Genomic DNA, 18,104 nt, shown 5'->3' with positions numbered 1-18,104 from the left:
TCTCGTATCACCCCCACCTGGGTCCCTGTGGCTGACTGTATCTCTGTCTGGCTTCCTGGCTTTTAATCCCCTTTCTCCTGCTCTTCTGGCCTGCTGCTTTGGGCGTCCTTGAGTTGTCCCTGGGGCTGACTGCTCCTTTGTCCAGGTTCCTGGCTTTCATCCCCTTTCTCCTGCTCTTCCGGCCTGCTACTCTGGTTGGGCCTGAGTTTCCTCTCCTCACCTAATCCCTTCGGCTGATTGCTCTTGGCTCTGGCTTCCTGGCTTTTAATCCCCTTTCTCCTGCTCTTCTCGCCTGCTACTTTGGGCGTCCCTGAGTTGTCTCTCCTCACCTGTAACCCTGGGGCTGATATTAATACCATTAGTTGTGTTTAAACAAACAAATACAAGCAAACTAATCACCAAAAAAAAAGAAAGCAAAAAATAAAAATAAAAAAAGAGAAAAAAAAATTGCTGGAGGTCAGGGTAGGCCACCCAGGCTCCGTCTGAGCACACAGACTGTGATGGAGTTCCTGTGGGCACAGAAGGTAGGTGGGAGTGGAGTATAGCCACACCTCCGTTCACCAAGAATAACAAGAGGAGTGTCGTACTTTATCAGTCTTGCAGGTCCCAAGTGTCCTTGGGGTTGCTGGAAATTAGAACGTGTTCTTAAGCCCCAGGAATCTGCCAGAGCACTGTTTCTTTAAATGTCCAAAATCATCAAGCTGCTTTTTAAACTTTCAAATTGGTGGCTTCCTCCAGACCGGCAAAAGTCCACAGCTCAGCCCACCTTTCTCTTCACCTTCTCCGTTTGTTCCCAGCCACTGTGCATAGTCCTCTGTGCAGTCCCTGGCTAGGGTGATTTTTCGGTTAATTCTTAGGTCCTACCACCACTCAGGAATCTCCAAGCTGTCTTTGCCTTTAGGATCACTCACGATCACTGCCAGAATGCAGCTCCGTCTGTCTCCTTTTTTGGTATTTTCTCACAAATTCTTCTGCTATTTGGGGTTTAGCCCACTTGTATATCCTTCCCTTCAAGGCTCAGGGGTCCAGGATTATCTTCTGTGTCTGTGTTAATTGGTTTCCCTTTTTTTTGTTGAAGAGGGTCTGTGCAGTCTTTCTGCCTAGTCTGCCAACTTGCTGGATCTCTCCTCCCTTATTTTTCATTTCTATTTTCTTATCTCCCATAGTTGATTGTTCTAGGGAGTGTACCTACCTAGTGTAAATGGTCACCTTATACAGCTGTCTGGCTGGAATCCACAGCAACAAGTTCAGTTCCAGGCCTGAAGGGTGACTAGGGGCCCTACTGTCAGAAGTTTAACCAGTCTCTATTAGACAAGTAAGCTTCTCTTTTTTATGATTTTGAGTTTTGTTCCACATTTTTCTCCCACCCTATCGAGGCTCTCCTATTCTGATACCTTTCCAAGTGTTTGACAGTGGTAGCTAGGCACCATCTAGTTCCTCTGGTCAGGAAAGGAAGAAAAGCCCAAAATGGATGTTCATAGAGACTCTGAAACTTGCCCTTGATCAGAGAGTTGTTGTTGTTGTTGTTATGTGCCGTCGAGTCGGCTCATAGCGACCCCTCCTTGGGTTTCCGAGGCAGTATCACTGTGGAAGTAGGATTGCCCAACCTTCCTTCCGAGAGTGGCTGGTGGGTTTCAACCGCCAGCCTTCTGGTTAGCAGTCAAGTGCTTTAGCCACTATGCTACCAGAGCTCCTTGATCAGAGAGTAGGGAAAGCAAATAGAAGAAATGACAAAATGAAAGAGCTGAACAGAAGATTTCAAAGAGCCTCTCAGGAAGACAGCGTCAGTTATTATAATGAAATGTGTAAAGACTTGGACTTAGGAAACCAAAAGGGAAGAAAACGGTTGGCATTTCTCAAGCTGAAAGAACTGAAGGAAAAATTCAAGCCTCAAGTTGCAACATTCAAAGATTCTATGGGCAAAATATTGAGTAATGCAGGGAACATCAAAAGAAGATGGAAGGAATACACGAGTCACTGTACCTAAAAGAATTGGTTGATGTTCATCCATTTCAGGAGGTTCCATATAATCAAGAACCAATGGTATTGAAGGAAGAAGTCAAAGCATTGAAGGAATGGTGAAGAACAAGGCTCCAGGAAGTGATGGAATTCCCATTGAGATGTTTCAACAAATAAATGCAGGGTTGCTGGCACTCACACATCTGTGGCATGAAATTTGGAAGGCAGCTCCCTGGCCCAATGACCAGAAGAGATCTACATTTGTCCTCATTCCAAAGAAAGGTGATCCCACAGAATGTGGAAATTATCAAACAGTGTTATTAATACCACATGCAAGTAAAATCTTGCTGAAAATAGTTCAAAACAGTTGCAGCAGTATTGTTGTTAGATGCCATTGTGTCGGCTTTGACTCATAGCAACCCTGTGTGCAACAGAACAAAACACTGCCTGGTCCTGTGCCAGCTTCACAATCCTTGCTGTATCTGAGCCTATCGTTGCCACCACTGTATCAGTCCATCTTGTTGAGGGCCTTCCCCCTTTTCACTGACCCTCCACTTTACCAAGCATGATATCCTTCAGGGAACGTTCCCTTCTGACAACATTACCAAAGTAAGTGAGACAAAGTCTAGCCATTCTCATTTTCAAGGAGCATTCCGGCTCTACTTCTTCCAGGACAGATTTGTTAGTACTCCTGGCAGTCTTGGTACTTTCAGTATTCTTTGCCAACACCACAGCTCAAAAGCATCAACTCTTCTTCAATCTTCCTTGTTCATTGCCCAGTTCTCAGATGCACATGAAGCGATTGAAAATACCGTGGCTTGGGTTAGGCGCACCTTAGTCTTCAAGGAGACATCTTTGCTGTTCAGCACTTTAAAGAGGTCTTTTGCAGCAGATTTTCCCAGTGCAATATGTCATTTGATGTCTTGACTCCTACTTCCATTGATGTTGACTGTAGAACCCAGTAATATGAAATCTTTAACAACTTCAATTTTTTCTCCATTTATTGTGATACTGCTTATTGGTCCAGTTGTGAGGATTTTCATTTTCTTTATGTTGAGGTGTAATCTTCCTGTTGCCATGTTCTTCTTTTTCTAATCCATTTTCTTGGATTATTTGCTTAGCATACGGGTTGAATAAGTATGAGGAAAGGATACAACACTGACAGAATCTCTACTTGAGTTTAAACCATGCAGTGTCCCCTTGTTCTGTTCGAACAAAAACCTGGTCTAGGTACAGGTTCCTCATGAGTGCACTTAAGTGTTCTGGAATTCCCATTCTTCTCAATATTATCCATAATTTGTTATGATCCACACAATTAAAAGCTTTCGCATAGTCAGCAAAACACAAGTAAATATGTTTCTGATATTCTTTGCTTTCAACCAAGATCCATCTGACACCAGCAATGATATTTCTCATTCCATGTCCTTTTCAGAATCCAGCTTGCATTTCTGGAAGTTCTCTGTCAAAATACTGCTTGATTTTATCCATCCTGTAGTTAGAGACCATCTGCCTCTTGCTCCCGGCTCACTGAAGCTAGAGGCAACTCTTCACTCAGGCAGCTAGTGGCTGCTGAGGGTAACAAGCCGAAGGTCAACAAATAAAATGGCATAGTCCCGAGGTTACCAAACCACATGGCAGGCCATTAATTCAAGTCCATTGTAAGTCCCAAGGTCAGCAGAGCATGCCAGGCTGTTGAACAATGACACAGCCATATGCTAGAGACTATCCCCTCAGATAGACCTGAGATATGCTTCTCCTTATATACAGGAAGCAGACCACATCCCAAAGGCAGCTACTCAGCTGCCTGTGGTAGATCCCACCATGGAGTTGATTGCCAGTCTCATCATGGGGAATAACTACCACCAGCTGCCCAGCCACTTAACCAGGCCCAGCCAAGTTGACATACAAATTTAAGTACCACAGCATATAATGAATAGATTTTATGTATTTTAAAGCAATGACTGAAAACCAGAGGAATTGTGGGATGACTTAAAAAACTTCATCCATGAACAAAGCAAAAGGTCATTAAAAAGACAGGGAAGGAAGAAAAGACCAAACTGGATGTCAGAAGAGACTATAAAACTTGCCTTTGAAAGAAGAGGACCTAAAGGCAAATGGAAGAAATCATGAGAAAAAGAGCCTGAACAGAAGATTTCAAAGAGCAACTCAAGAAGACAAAGTCAGTTATAATGAAATGTGCAAAGACCTGGAGTTAGAAAACCAAATGGGAAGAACAATTATTTCACTCAGCATCATGTCCTCCAACTTTATCAACATTTTGTAGTGTTTTGTGGGTTCTACATTAATCTTTAGTGTTGCGTAGTATTTCATTGCATGTATGTGCCATAGTTTGGTTATCCATTCTTCTGTTGATGGACAGTTTGTTTCCATCTCTTTGCTATTGTGAATAATGCTGTGATAAACATGGGTGTGCATATATCTATTTGTATATTGGCTTTCACTACTTTAGGATAAAAACCAATAATTGGATTGCTAGATCAGATGGCATTTCTGTTTCCAACTTCTAAGAAATTGTCCTATTGATTTCCACAGTGGTTATCATTTTGCAGTCCCACGAGTAGTATACATCATCATCAACATTTGCCATTTTCACCTTTGCTATTATTGCAGGTGTGAGATAGTGTCTCATTATTGTTTTGATTTACATCTCTCTAATGGAGCTCTGGTGGCATAGTGCCTAAGGCATTTGACTGCTAACCAGAAGGCTGGCAGTTCAAACCGACCGGCCACTCCTCGGAAGGAAGGTTGGGCAATATACTTTGTAGTGATACTGCCTTGGAAACCCAAAGATGCTATGAGTCGGATCCAACTTGTCAGCAGTGAGAGTGAGTAATAGTTAATGATCATGAACGTTTCTTAGTTTGTTCGATGGCAGAGTATCTTCTTTGGTGAAGTGTCTCATCATGCCTTCTGCCCATTTTGTAATTGGATTATTTGTCTTTTTGATGATGAGGTGTTGAAGTTTCCTATAATTTTTAGAGATAACTCCTTTGTCAGATACGTTGTTGCTGAATATTTTTTCCCCATCTCTAGGCTTTCTTTTCTTGGAAGGAAGATGGGGCAATCTACTTGCGTAGTGATACTGCCTCGTAAACCCAAGAAGGGGTTGCTGTGAGTTGATGGCACATAACAACAGGCTCTCTTTTTACCCATTTGGAGAAGTCTTTTGGTGTTCATAAGAATGTAATTTTTAGAAGGTCCCAACCATCTAGTTATCTTCTGCTGTTTGTGCATTTTGAGTTATGCTTGATAGTCTATTTATGCCATAAATTAGGGCTCCTAAGCTTGCCCCCCCCCTTTTTTGGTTGAACTTTGTAGTATTAGGTTTCACATTTAAGTCTTTGATCCAACAGAGTGTGTTTTTGTGTATGATGGTAGTTAAGGTTATGTGCCAACTTGGCTGGGCCTGATTTTGAGTAGCTGGGCACCTGGATGTAGTTATTCCCCATGATGAGATTGGTAATCAACTCCATGATAGAATCTACTGGAATAGCTGAGTACCTGCCTTAGGGATGTTATCTGTTCCCAGTATATAAGGAGCAGTTTTAGGGATGGTCTGTAGCTTTTGGCATGCTTGAATCCTGCATGTGTCCAAGTCGTCATTCAGCAGCCTGCCACATTGTCTGTGGATCTTGGGATGTCTGTGGATCTTGGGACTGTTAATGGACTTGAATTAGTGGCCTGCTGTATGGTTTGATAATTTTGAGACTATGCCATTTTACTTGTTGACCTTGGGTTTGTCAGCCTCAGCAGTCAGTAGCTGTCTGAGTGAAGAGACACCTCCAGCTCCAGTGGGTCAGGAGTAAGAAGCAGACCTAAAGCCCAGGTCGAGGGGCTTTTACTCAGCCCCTACAGCTGACACTTTGAACTCAGACTTCTAGCCTCCCAAACTGTAAGAGGATAAACTGGTTGTTTAAAACGACACATTTGTGTTATTTTCTGTTAGTGAAGCACAAGGTAACCAAAACAGTGTGAGGTATGGCTTTTGTTTCATTTTTCTGCAAATGGATATCCAGGTTTGCCAGCACCATTTGTTAAAGAGACTTTCTTTTCCCATTTAATAATGGTTTTCGGCCCATTGTCAAAGATCTGCTGACCTTAGGTGAGTAGATCTATTTCTGGGTTCTCAATTCTGTTCCACTTGTCTGTGTGTCTCTTGTTGTACCAATACCCGGCTGTTTTGACAACTATGGCTATGTAGTAGGTTTTGAGATCTGGGAGTGAGACCTCCTCCTCTGTTCTTCTTTAAGTACTGCTTTGCTTATCCTAGATCACTTTCCATATAAAATTAGTGATTGTGTTTTTCCATGTCCTTAAAGAATGTAGATGGAACGTGGATCCAGATTGCATTGAATGTATAGATTGCTTTGAGTAGTATTGACATTTTCACAATGTCTGTTCTTCCTATCCATGAGTATGGTATGTTCTTCTATTTATGTAGATCTCTTATATTTTCTTGAAGTAGTGTTTGTAGTTTTCTTTGTATATGTCTTTTGTGTCCTTAGTAAGATTTATTCCTAAGTATTTTATCTTTTTGGTACCTGTTGTAAATGGTATTGATTTCCTTATTTCATTTTTAGAGATTTCTTTGCTAGTGTATGGGAATCCAACTGATTTTTATACGTTGATCTGGTATCCTGCTAGTATGCTAAATCTTTCAATTCCACTAGTTTTTTTTTTTGTTGTTGTTGTTGAGCTCTTAAGTTTTCTATGTATAAGATCATACTATCTACAAATAGGGGTATTTTACTTCTTTCTTGCCAGTTTGTTTCATGACATTGAAACAACGTAACGGCTTTTTTCCCACTTTCTTTCTGAAGTTGCCTCTTCCCTGTGTCCTTCTTTCCTATGCATTCCTGCCCCCTGAGGTATATCTCCCTGTGCAAATACTGCCTTTCTATTCTCTCATGATTGAGCGTTCTAAGGAGTGTATCTGCCTGATGTAAATGTTCACCTTACATGCCTGTCTGATGTTTGGCTGGAAGGCATGGGAATGAGTTCAGTCCCCATGTTAAGTTAGGGTAAGTTAGGGGCCATTGTCTCGGGGGTCTCACCAGGCTCTATCAGACCAGTAAACCTGGTCTTTTTTTTTATGATTTTGGATTTTGTTCAACATTGTTCTCTCACTCTATCCAGAATCCCTTTCCGAGTGGTTGACCATGGTAGTTGGGCGTCATCTGGTTCTTCTGATCTCATGGTCACATAGGCCAAGGTTTGCATGGCACACTAGTCCCTTGGACTAATTATTTCCATGTGTCTTTGCTTGTTTTCATTCTTCTTTGCTCTGGATGAGGAGAGAACATTGTTGCATCTAGATTGCCACTTGCAAGCTTTTAAGACCTCAGTTACTACTCACCAAAGTAGAATGTAGAACAGTGTTTTTGTGTAGTATGTTATACCAATTGAGCTTGATGTCCCCTGCAACCATAGTCCCGAGGCCACAGGTCCAACAACTCATTCCATCAGGGTGGTTGACTGTGCCTAACAAATTATCATAACTTTGCCCCTTGTTGGTTCTAGTTATGTGGACATTCTTATAGCACATACAAATACATATGTAGAAATATCATCTGTCAACCTTATATATCATTATGGGTATATTCCCTTTTACCTAGACATACCTGATCATTCAGCCTATCTACCCATCTGTTTACCCATAGATTAATGTTTGTTATCATTGATAAAGCATATTGTATATGTAAAGGCTTATCTTTTTTGTCTGTAAGTCTTGTGCACCTCTCTGTGTCTTCCTTTTTCTTAGTGTTACTGTGTTGGTTGCTCACTGAAAGTGGCGTATATTACCTTTCCTTTCACCCAAATCAATACTTGCCTCTACATTTCTAGCAGTGTTCCTTCCCCTGCCCTTCCATCCTTGGTAACCAACAAGGTTTTGTTCCATGTATAAACCTTTCTTTGATTTTTTACAATAATGAACTAATACAGTATTTGTCCTTTGTGATTGACTTATTTCACTGAGCATAATGTCCTCCAAGTTCATCCATGTTATGTGGTGTTTTGAAAATTCTGCATTATTATTTAGTGTTGCATAATATTCCACTGTGTCTGTGTACCATAGTTTGGTTATCCATTCCTCAGTTGATGGGCACTTGGTTGTTTCCATCTCTTTGCTGCTGTGAATAGTGCTGCGAAGAACATGGGTTTGCATATATCTGTTCATATCCTGGCTCTCACTTTTTTAGGATATATCCCAGTAATGGGATTGCTGGATCAAACAGTATTTCTAATTACAACCTTTTAAGGAATCCCCATACTGCTTTCCACAGTGGTTGTATCATTTTACATTCTCAACAGCAGTCCCAATCTCTCCATATCCTCACCAGCATTTATTATTTTCTGTGTTGTTGAACTTTGCTATTAGTATTGGAGTGAGATGGTATCTCATTGTTGTTTTGATTTGCATCTCTTTAATGGCTAATGATTGTGAACATTTCTTCATGTGTTCGTTGGCCGCCTGAATATCTTCTTTGGTTACATGTTTATTGATGTCTTCTCCCCCATTTTTTAATTGGATTATTTGTCTTTTTGATGTTGAGGTGTTGGAATTTTCTGTAAATTTTAGAGATGAGGCCTTGTCATATATATTGTTGCCAAATATTTTTTCCAGTCTGTAGGTTCTCTCTGTACTCTTCTGGGAAGTCTTTTGAAGCACATAAAAATTTAATTTTTAAAAGGTCCCAGTCATCTACTTTATTTTCTGCTGTTTGTTCATTTTGAGTTAAGCATGATAATCTACTTATGCCATAAATTGTTGTTGTTGTTGTTATGTGCCATCGAGTCGGCCGCGACTCAATAGCGACCCCTCCTTGGGTTGCCGAGGCAGTATCACTACGGAAGTAGATTGCTCAACCTTCCTTCTGAGGAGTGGCTGGTGGGTTTGAACTGCCTGCCTTCTGTTAGCAATCAGGTGCCTTAGGCACTATGCTACCAGAGCTCCTATGCTATAAATTGTTGTGTTATGTTGTTAAGTGCCGTCGAGTCGTTTCTGACTCATAGCGACCCCATGCACAGCAGAACGAAACACTGCCCGATCCCGCGCCAGCCCCACAATCCCTGCTATACTTGAGCCCATCATCACAGCCACCGTGTCAATCCATCTCGTTGAGGACCCCCTAAATTCATCCCTATTTTTTCCTTGATGAACTTTATAGTTTTAGGTTCCACATTTAAGTCTTTGATCCATCTGGAGTTAGTTTTCATGTATGGTGGGAGAAATGAATTTTGTTTCATTTTACTTCAAATGAATAACTAATTTTGCCAGCATCATTTGTTACAAAGACTGTCTTTTTCCCATTTAATGAATTTTGATCCTTTCTTAAAGATTAGCTGAACATAGGTGGATGGATCTATTTCTGGGTTCTCAATTCTGTTCCACTGGTCTGTGTGTCTATTGTTGTACCAATGCCAGGCTGTTTTTACTGTGGTGACTGTATAGTAGGTTTTGAGATCTAGGAGTGTGAGACCTCTACTTTCTGCTTTTCTACTTTCTCTACTTTTCTAACATTCTTAAATAGTTTCCCTGCCAATTTGGATGCTTTTGATTTCCCTTTCTTGCCCTGTTGCCCTGGCTAGGACTTCAATATAGTGTTGAATAGAAGTGGTGATAGAGGGTATCCTTGTCTGGTTCTAGTTACAAGTGCAATGATTCAGTCTCTCCATTGAGAATATTTTTGGCTGTTGGTTTTGCATACATGTCCATTATGTTGAGGAATTTCCCTTCTGTTTTTTCTGAGAGTTTTTTTTTTTTTTATCAGGAATGGGTATTGGATTTTACAAATGCCTTTTCTGTATTGATTGAAATGATCATGTGATTCTTTTCCTTTGTTTTACTTATATGATGGATTACATTGTTTTTCTAACGTTGAACCATCCCAGTTTGAATCCCACTTGGTCACGATGCATTATTTTTCTCGTATATTGTTGAAGTCTGCCAGCTAGGATTTGTTGAAGATTTTTGTGTCTATATTCATGAAGGATATTAGCCTATAGTTTTCCTTTTTAGTGGTGTCTTTGCCTGGTTTTGATATCAGAGTTATGCTTGCTTCATAAGTTGAATTTGGGAGGATTCCATCCTTCTGTGTGTTCTGAAATAGTTTGAATAGGATTGGTGTCAGCTTTTCTCTCCATGGTATAATTCTATGCCTTCTTGGCCAGGAGTTTTTTTGTTGTTATTGTTGGTTTTTCTATCCAATTTCTTCTTTTGTTATGAGTCTGTTCAAGTTTTCCAGGTTTTCAAATTTGTTGGAGTACAGTTCTTTATAGTCTAGTGATATTATCCTTTTAATCTCAGTTAATTCTATTGTGACATTGCCCATTTCTTATTCTTGTTGTTTGCATCTTCTTTTCCTTTGTTAAATTTTCCAGTGATTTGTCAATTTTTTTTTCTAATTTCTGTTGTGATTTGGGTGAAAGTTTACAGCACAAATTCACTTTCCATACAGCAAATCACATACACTTTGCCTATGACATTGACTACAGTTGTCCACAATGCACCTGGTCCCCTCTCACTTCCTCCCCATAGTTACCTCTTCCCTGTGTCTTTCCCTCCCATGTGGTCCTACTCCCTGAGCTGTCTCCCTGCGCGTACACAGCCCTTCTATTTTCCCATGATTGAGCTCTCCAAGGAGTGTTATCTGCCTAATGAAAATGTTCAGCTCATGTGCCTGTCTTTTGTTTGGCTGGAAGCCACAGGAGTGGGTTCCATTCCAGACCTGAAGGGAAGCTAGGGGCCATAGTCTCAGTGCTTCCATCAGGCTCTATCAGACCAGCAAATCTGGTCCCCCCCCCCTTTTTTTTTTAATGGTTTTGAGTTTTTTTCCACATTGTTCTCCCAGTCTGTCCAGGATCTCCTACAGAGATCCCCCTCTGAGTGGTTGACAGTAGTAGCCAGGCACCATCTAGTTTTACTGGTCTCATAGTTGTATAGGCTGAGGATTGCATGGTGTACCAGTTACTAGGACTAATTGTTTCCATGCATCTTTGGTTTTCTTCATTCTTCTCTGCTCTGGATGAAGAGACCCATCGCTGCACCTAGATGGCTGCTTATATAACCTTTTAAGATCCCATTTGCTACTTGCCAAAGTAGGGATGTTGAACAATGTTTTTGTGTAGTATGTTATGCCAATTAAGCTTGATGTCCCCTGCGACTACTGTCCCAAGCCCACAGGTCCAACTATTTGCTCCCTCTGGGTAGCTGCCTGTAGCCAAGAAGTGACTACAGCTTTGTCCCTTGTCGGCTCTACTATATACCTGGACATTCTTACAGAATGTATAGATACACTTGTAGAAACATTGTCTGCCAACCCTATACATGGTTCTGGGCACACTCCCCCCTGCTAGACATACTTGATCATTCAGCCTGTCCACCCATCTATCCACCCATAGATCCATGTTTGCCTTCACTGACAGTACAGTACTGTATGAGCAAAAGGATTCATCTTTGTTGTCTGTACCTCCCATGCACCTCTCTCTGTCTTTCTCTTCCTCAGTGCCACCGTGTTGATCACTCCTATTGGTACTTTGCCTTTCTCTTCACTCAAATCATTATTTATCTCTACCTATCTTGCAGTGAACCCTGCCCTCCCCTGCCACCCCTGGTAATGACCGTGGGCATTTTTTCATGTTTGTTAGCCTACTGACGATCCTCTTTGGTAAAGTGTCTATTCATGTCTTCTGCCCATTTTTGAATTGGATTGTTTGTCTTTTTGTTGTTGAGGTGTTCGAGTTTTCTACAAATTCTAGAGATAAGTCCCTTGTCAGATATGTCATTGCCGAATATTTTTCCCAATCTGTAGGGTCTCTTTTGACTAGTTTGGAGAGGTCTCTGGAAGCACATAAAAATTTAATCTTTAGAAGGTCCCATTCATCTAGTTTATCTTTTGCTGTTTGTGCATTTTGGGTTATTTTTGATAACCTGTTTATGCCAAAGAGGGAGCTCTGGTGGCATAGTGCCTGAGGCATTTGACTGCTAACCAGAAGGCTGGCGGTTCAAACCCACCAGCCACTCCTCAGAAGAAAGATTGGGCGATATACTTCTGTAGTGATACCACCTCGGAAAACCCAAGGAGGGGTCACTATGAGTCGAAGCTGACTCAACAGCAGTGGGTTTGGTTTGGTTTGGTGTTATTTATGCCAAATATTAGGGCGCCTAAATTTGCCCCTATTTTTTCCTTGAGGAACTTTATAATTTTAGGTTTCACATTTAAGTCTTTGATCCATCTGGAGTTTGTTTTAGTGTGTGGTGTGAGGTATAGATCTTGTTTCATTTTTCTGCAAATGGATCTCCAGTTTTGCCAGCACCATTTGTTAAACAGACAATCTCTTCCCCATTTAATGGCTTTTGGCCTTTTGTCTCAAAGATCAGCTGACCATAGGTCAATGGATATATTTGGGGTTCTCAATTCTATTCATTGGTCTATGTGTCTATCATTGTACCAATACCAGGCAGTTTTGACTACTGTAGTAGTGTGAGAACTCCTACTTTGTTCTTCTTCTTCAATAGTGCTTTGCTTATCCAAGTTCTCTTTTTTTCCCAAATAAAGTTAGTGATTGGTTTTTCTATATCCTTAAAGAATGCTGATTGATTCTGGATTGGGATTGCGTTGAATGTATAGATTGCTTTGGGTAGAAATGACATTTTCAAAATGTTCAATCTTCCTATACATGAGCATGGTATGTTCTTCCATTTATATAGATCTCTTATGGTATCTTGAAGTAGTCTTTTGTACTTTTCTTTTGTACAGGTCTTTTAGGTCCCTGGTAAGATTTATTCCCAAGTTTGTTTTTTTTGGTAACTATTGTAAATGGTATTGATTTCCTTATTTCTTTTTCAGCAATCTCTTGTAGCTGTAGAGGAATCCAACTGATTTTTGGTTGTTATCTTGTATCCTGCCATGATGCTAAATTTCTCAATTAGTTCCAGTAGATTTTTGACTGAGTCTCTTGGGTTTTCTAGGTATAGGATCATATCATCAGCAAATAGGGATAGTTTGACTTGTTCCTTACCAATTTGGATGCCTTTGATTTCCCTTTCTTGCCTTATGGCCCTGGCTTGGACTTCCAGTACAATGTTGAATAGAAGTGGTGTTAGCGGGCATCCTTGTCTGGTTCCTGTTCTCAAGAGGAATGGTTTCAGTCTCTCTCCATTGAGAATAACGTTGGCTGTTGGTTTTGCATATGTGCCCTTTATTATGTCGAGGAATGTCCATTCTATTAATATTTTGCTGAGAGTTTTGATCAGGAATGGGTGTTGGTTTTGTTAAAAACCTTTTCTGCATCCGTGGATATGATCATGTGGTTGTTTTCCTTTGTTTTATTTATATGATGGATGACGTGATTGTTTTTCTAATATTGAACCATCCTTGTATACCTGATATGAACCCCACTTGGTCAAAATGAATTATTTTTTTGATATGTTGTTGAACTCTATTGACTAGGATTTTGTTGAAGAGTTTTGCATCTATATTCATGAGGGATATTGGTCTGTAGTTTTCCTTTTTAGTGATGTTTTTGCTATCAAGGTTATGCTTGCTTCATAAAATGAATTTGGGAGCATTCCATCCTTTTCTGTGTTCTTGAATAGTCTGAGTAGGATTGGTGTTAGTTCTCAGAATGTTTGGTAGAATTCTCCATTGAAACTGTCTGGGCCAGGACTTTTTTTTGTTGGTAATTTTTTTATGACCTGTTCAATTTCTTCTTTTGTTATGGGCCTGTTCAACCTTTCCACCTTAGTCTGTGTTAGTTTAGGTAAGTAGTGTATTTCTAGAAATATGTCAGTTTCTTCCAGATTTTCAAATTTTTGGAGTACAGTTCTTCATAGTATCCTGATACTATCCTTTTTATCTCAGTTGGTTCTGCTGTGCTGTTGCCCATTTTCTCTCTTATTCATGTTATTTGTATTCTCTCCCTCTTTCCTTTTGTTAAATTTGCCAGTGGTTTGTCAATTTTATTAATCTTTTCCAAAAACCAATTTCTTGTCTTGTTGATTTTTTTCTTTTGTCTTTTCTATGTCCGGTTTAATTGATTTTTGCTCAAATCTTTATTATTTCCTTTCTTGTGGCTGTAGGCTTTTCTTGCTGTTCTTTTTCTAATTTGGAGATGTTGGTGTAAAGTATTGATTTTGGGTTTTTCTTCTTTTTTGATGTGTGCATTTATTGCTATCAGTTGGCATCTGACCACTGCTTTTGTTGTGTTCCAAAGATTTTAGTATGTTGTGTTTTCATTCTCATTTGAGTCAAGGCATTTTTAAATTTCATTTTTTATTTCTGCTATTATTCGTTCTTCTTTTTTCTTAAAATGCATTTTATTGAAATATAATTTATGTACAGTGAAATACACAAAACTAAAGGGACATGGGTCTTTTTTTTTTTTTTTTTTCATCATCCCCTGCCTTCCCCTCCCACCCCTGGCAACCAACAAAGAAGGTTTCCCTCCATATATAAACCTTTCCTTGACCCTCCACAACAATGAACTAATACTATATTTGTCCTTCTGTGATTGACTTATTTCACTCAGCATAATGTCCTCCAAGTTCATCCATATTATGCAGTGTTTTGCAGACTCTACATTATTCTTTAATGCTGCATAGCATTCCATTATGTGTATGTACCATAGTTTGGTCATCCACTCTTCCGCTATAAATCTTAAGAGATAAGTCCCTTGCCAGATGTGTAATTGTTGGCAAATAGGAATTTATTGCTTTCATTTTTGTTACGTGCTTTTTTGTGGTGTCGATTTCTTTGTTCCATATAATCTTCTATTCTGAGCTAGTTTTGTTTGTGAATCATGCTATCACTTCCTTCATTGCTACTGTTTTAGTATTTACTGAGTATTTATGCTGGTCCTCTTTTTTGATGTGAAGGTTTATCATTTTTCTTTGAGGTTACCTTGTGATTTATAGTTTTCTTCCCAACTTTAGAACAGTCCATTCTGTCTTGTAGTTGTCTTGACTTCCCTACCATCTAGAAGTTCTATAACGACAGTTTTTTCCCTGTTTTTTGCTTTGTAGTTGTCCTCATTTGTCAATTGATGTCTCTGGTTCCCTATTTACAATCTTGTAGGCTTATTTGCTTTGGATACTTCCATACTGGGTTAGTTTCTGGGTTATATCATCATGTGTGTTAATGATCAGTTATTGTTGACTGTTGTTGCTTCTCTGTCCAAAGGGCTCCCTTTAGCATCTTTTGTAAGGTTAGTCTGGTTTTAACATATTCCCTTAATTTCTGCTTATCTGGAAATGTCCTAATTTCACCATCATATTTGAGGGACAGTTTTGCTGGGTACATAATTCTTGGTAGGAAATTCTCCTCTTTCAGGGTTTTAGATATACCATCCCATTGTCTTCTTGCCTGCAGGTTTCTGTCAAGAAATCCGAGCTTAGTCTTATTGGTTGCCCCTTGTAGGTAACTTTTTGTTTTTCCTGTGCTGCTGATTTCAGGATTCTTTCTTTGTCTTTGGTTTTGATGAGTTTGATGGTGATATTCCTTGTTGATTTTCTTTTCAGGTCTATCCTGTTTGGGGTTTGTTGGACTTCCTGAATGGATATATTCTCATCTTTCATCATATCATGGAAGTTCTCCTCCAACAGATCTTGGACAATTTTCTCAGTGGTTTTATTTTTGTCTTCCTCCCTGGAATTCCAGTGATACCTAGATTATTCCTTTTGATGATATCCCACATGATTTTTAGGCTTTCTTCATTTTGTTTTGAGCTTTTTTCTGATTGGTCCCTTTCCATAGAAGCATTCAGGTATTTGTCTTTAGTCTCATTAATTTTGTCTTCCATTGCATCAATTCTGCTCCTTTTCCCTTTCAATATGTTGTCTGTTTTTGACAATTTAGTATCAATGTTCTGGATTTCTATCTGTCGATTTTGAATCATTTGTAATTTTTCATTTATTTTGTCATTTTATTCTTGTATTTTCTTCCAAAATTTTTCTATGGATTTGTCTGTGTTTTCCTTGATCTGTCTCTCAGTCCTTTGAAGATACCTAAATATAATTCTTTTCAATTCCTTATCAGGGAGTTCCAATGCTGCATCTTCCCTAGAGATGTGTTTTGGGTCTGTATCCTGTTCCCTTGTTTCTCCTGCTTTATCTTGCTTCTTTGTGTGGACTCTGATGGTCTGTTTTGTCTGAGACATTGTGGCTTTCTTATATTTAGATCTCTGTTAACTATTTATGAAGAGCAGCTAAGGGTGAGTCAGGCTCTTGGTGTTTTTTTTTTTTTTTTTTAGGCTGTTGGCGAAGAAGGAGGTTGTGCTCTCAGTAAGTGAAGCTGTAGGAGGTGTGAGTGTGGTTGTGTTGTATGGTACTGTTGCTTTCTCCCACTCAGTTAGACAAAAATAACAATTGAATAACCATCAAAACAATAAAAGCAAATGGACAAAAAACATACTGTGTAAACATATAGTAACAGTAATCAAAAAAGAGAAAAGGGAAAACAAAACAAAAGAAAAGACACTGTATTATCTGGGGTGAGGGCAATTAGAGAAAAAGTAGGGAGAATAATGTAGAAAAAAAAAGGTAAAAACACAAAAAGAAAAACAAGGAATGGGGTAATCCCCAAGAAAGAAAGAAAGGTAGAGAAAAATAAAATGGATCCAGGAACAGGGAAAAGAAAAAAGCTGAAAACTGGAACCTGGGGAGGGAAGAATAAAGAATGATAATAAAAAGGACAAAAGTAATAATAATAGTAGTAGTTTTAAAACAGACAAACTGAAAAAAAGAAAAAAGAAAAAAAAATCTGGGCAGGGCAGGGCACCCAGGCTGCATTGGAACACACAGACTGGGATGGAATTCCTGCCTGCCTAGAAGGTGGGTGGGAGTGAGGGATGGCTGCATCTTTGTTCACCAAGAGGGTGTGGGGTATAAAAGTAACAAGGGGAATATTGCAACTTTCTAGTAGTTCGTCCACGCGTCCGGGATGTCTTTGCGGTTCCGCCTGTTCTTAAGTCCCTGGAACCTGGGATAATGCTATTGCTTTAAATATCCAAAATGGTAAAGCTGCTTGTAAACATTCAAAATGGCTGTGCCCTCTGGACATGCAAAAGTCCACAGCTGAGCCCTCCTTCCTCTTTTCTACTTTCCCTTTTATTCCCCAGCCACCAGAGCAGTCCTCCATGCAGTCCCTCGCTAGCAGGGCTGATTTTTAGGTTAATTCTCTAGGTCCTACTACCACTTGGCCATATCCAAGCTGTCTTTGCCATCAGGATCACTGCCAGAGCATGGTTCCATATGTCTCCTTTGGTATTTTCACGCAATTATTTCTGCTAGGTGGAGTTTATTCCATTTCTCTATCCTTCCTTTCAAAGCTCAGGGGTCTAGGATTATCTTCTGTATCTGTGTTAATTGGTTTCTCTTTTCTTCATTGAAGAGGGTCTGTGCAGTCTTTCTGCCTATTCCGCCATCTTACTGGAACTCTTGAGGGACAGTTTTGCTGAGTATATAATTCTTGGTTGGAAATTTTTCTCTTTTAGGTTTTTATATATAGCATCCCACTCCCTTCTCACTTGCATGGTTTCTGCTGAGAAACCAGAGCTTATTGTTATTGGTTGTCCTTTGTAGGTGACTTTTTGTTTTTTCCCATGCTGCTTTCAGGTTTCTTTCTTTGTCTTTGGTTTTGATGAGTTTGATGATGATATGCCTTGGTGATTTTCTTTTGGGGTCTGTCCTGTTTGGGGTTCTTTGGACTTCCTGAATGGATATATTCTCATCTTTCATCATATCAGGGAAATTCTCTTCCGACAAATCTTGGACAGTTTTCTCAGTGGTTTTCTTTTTGTCTTCCTGTTCTGGAATTCTGTTTACACGCAAGGTTATTCCTTTTTATGGTGTCCCATATGAACCTTAGGCTTTCTTCATTTTGTTTTGATCTTTTTTCTGATTGATCCTTTTCCAAGGAAGTACTCAGGTATCTGTCTTCAATCTCATTAATTCTGTCTTCCATTGATCTGATTCTACTCCTTTGCCTTTTCAGTGTGTTATCTATTTCTGAAAATTCTGTATTCATCTTCTGGGTTTCTATCTGTAGATACTGTATTATTTCTAACTTTTCACTTATTTTGTCATTTTGTTCTTGCCATTTCTTCTGAAATTATTCTAGCATTTT

At 39.6% G+C, this 18,104-nt stretch overlaps 1 protein-coding gene across 1 annotated transcript in view; it reads left to right on the top strand.

Moving 5' to 3' along the window:
- Positions 1-18,104, top strand: part of AP3S1 (adaptor related protein complex 3 subunit sigma 1) — a 138,530-nt gene that overhangs the window by 35,389 nt on the left and 85,037 nt on the right. The gene's annotated exons all lie outside the window — the stretch shown is intronic.

Source organism: Orycteropus afer, unplaced genomic scaffold (genome assembly GCF_000298275.1).
Source record: "Orycteropus afer afer isolate SDZICR_OR568_19922 unplaced genomic scaffold, OryAfe1.0 scaffold00464, whole genome shotgun sequence".
NCBI lineage: Eukaryota > Metazoa > Chordata > Mammalia > Tubulidentata > Orycteropodidae > Orycteropus > Orycteropus afer.
Note: the sequence above shows the minus strand (reverse complement) of the source record. Positions and strands in the feature narration are given on the sequence as shown.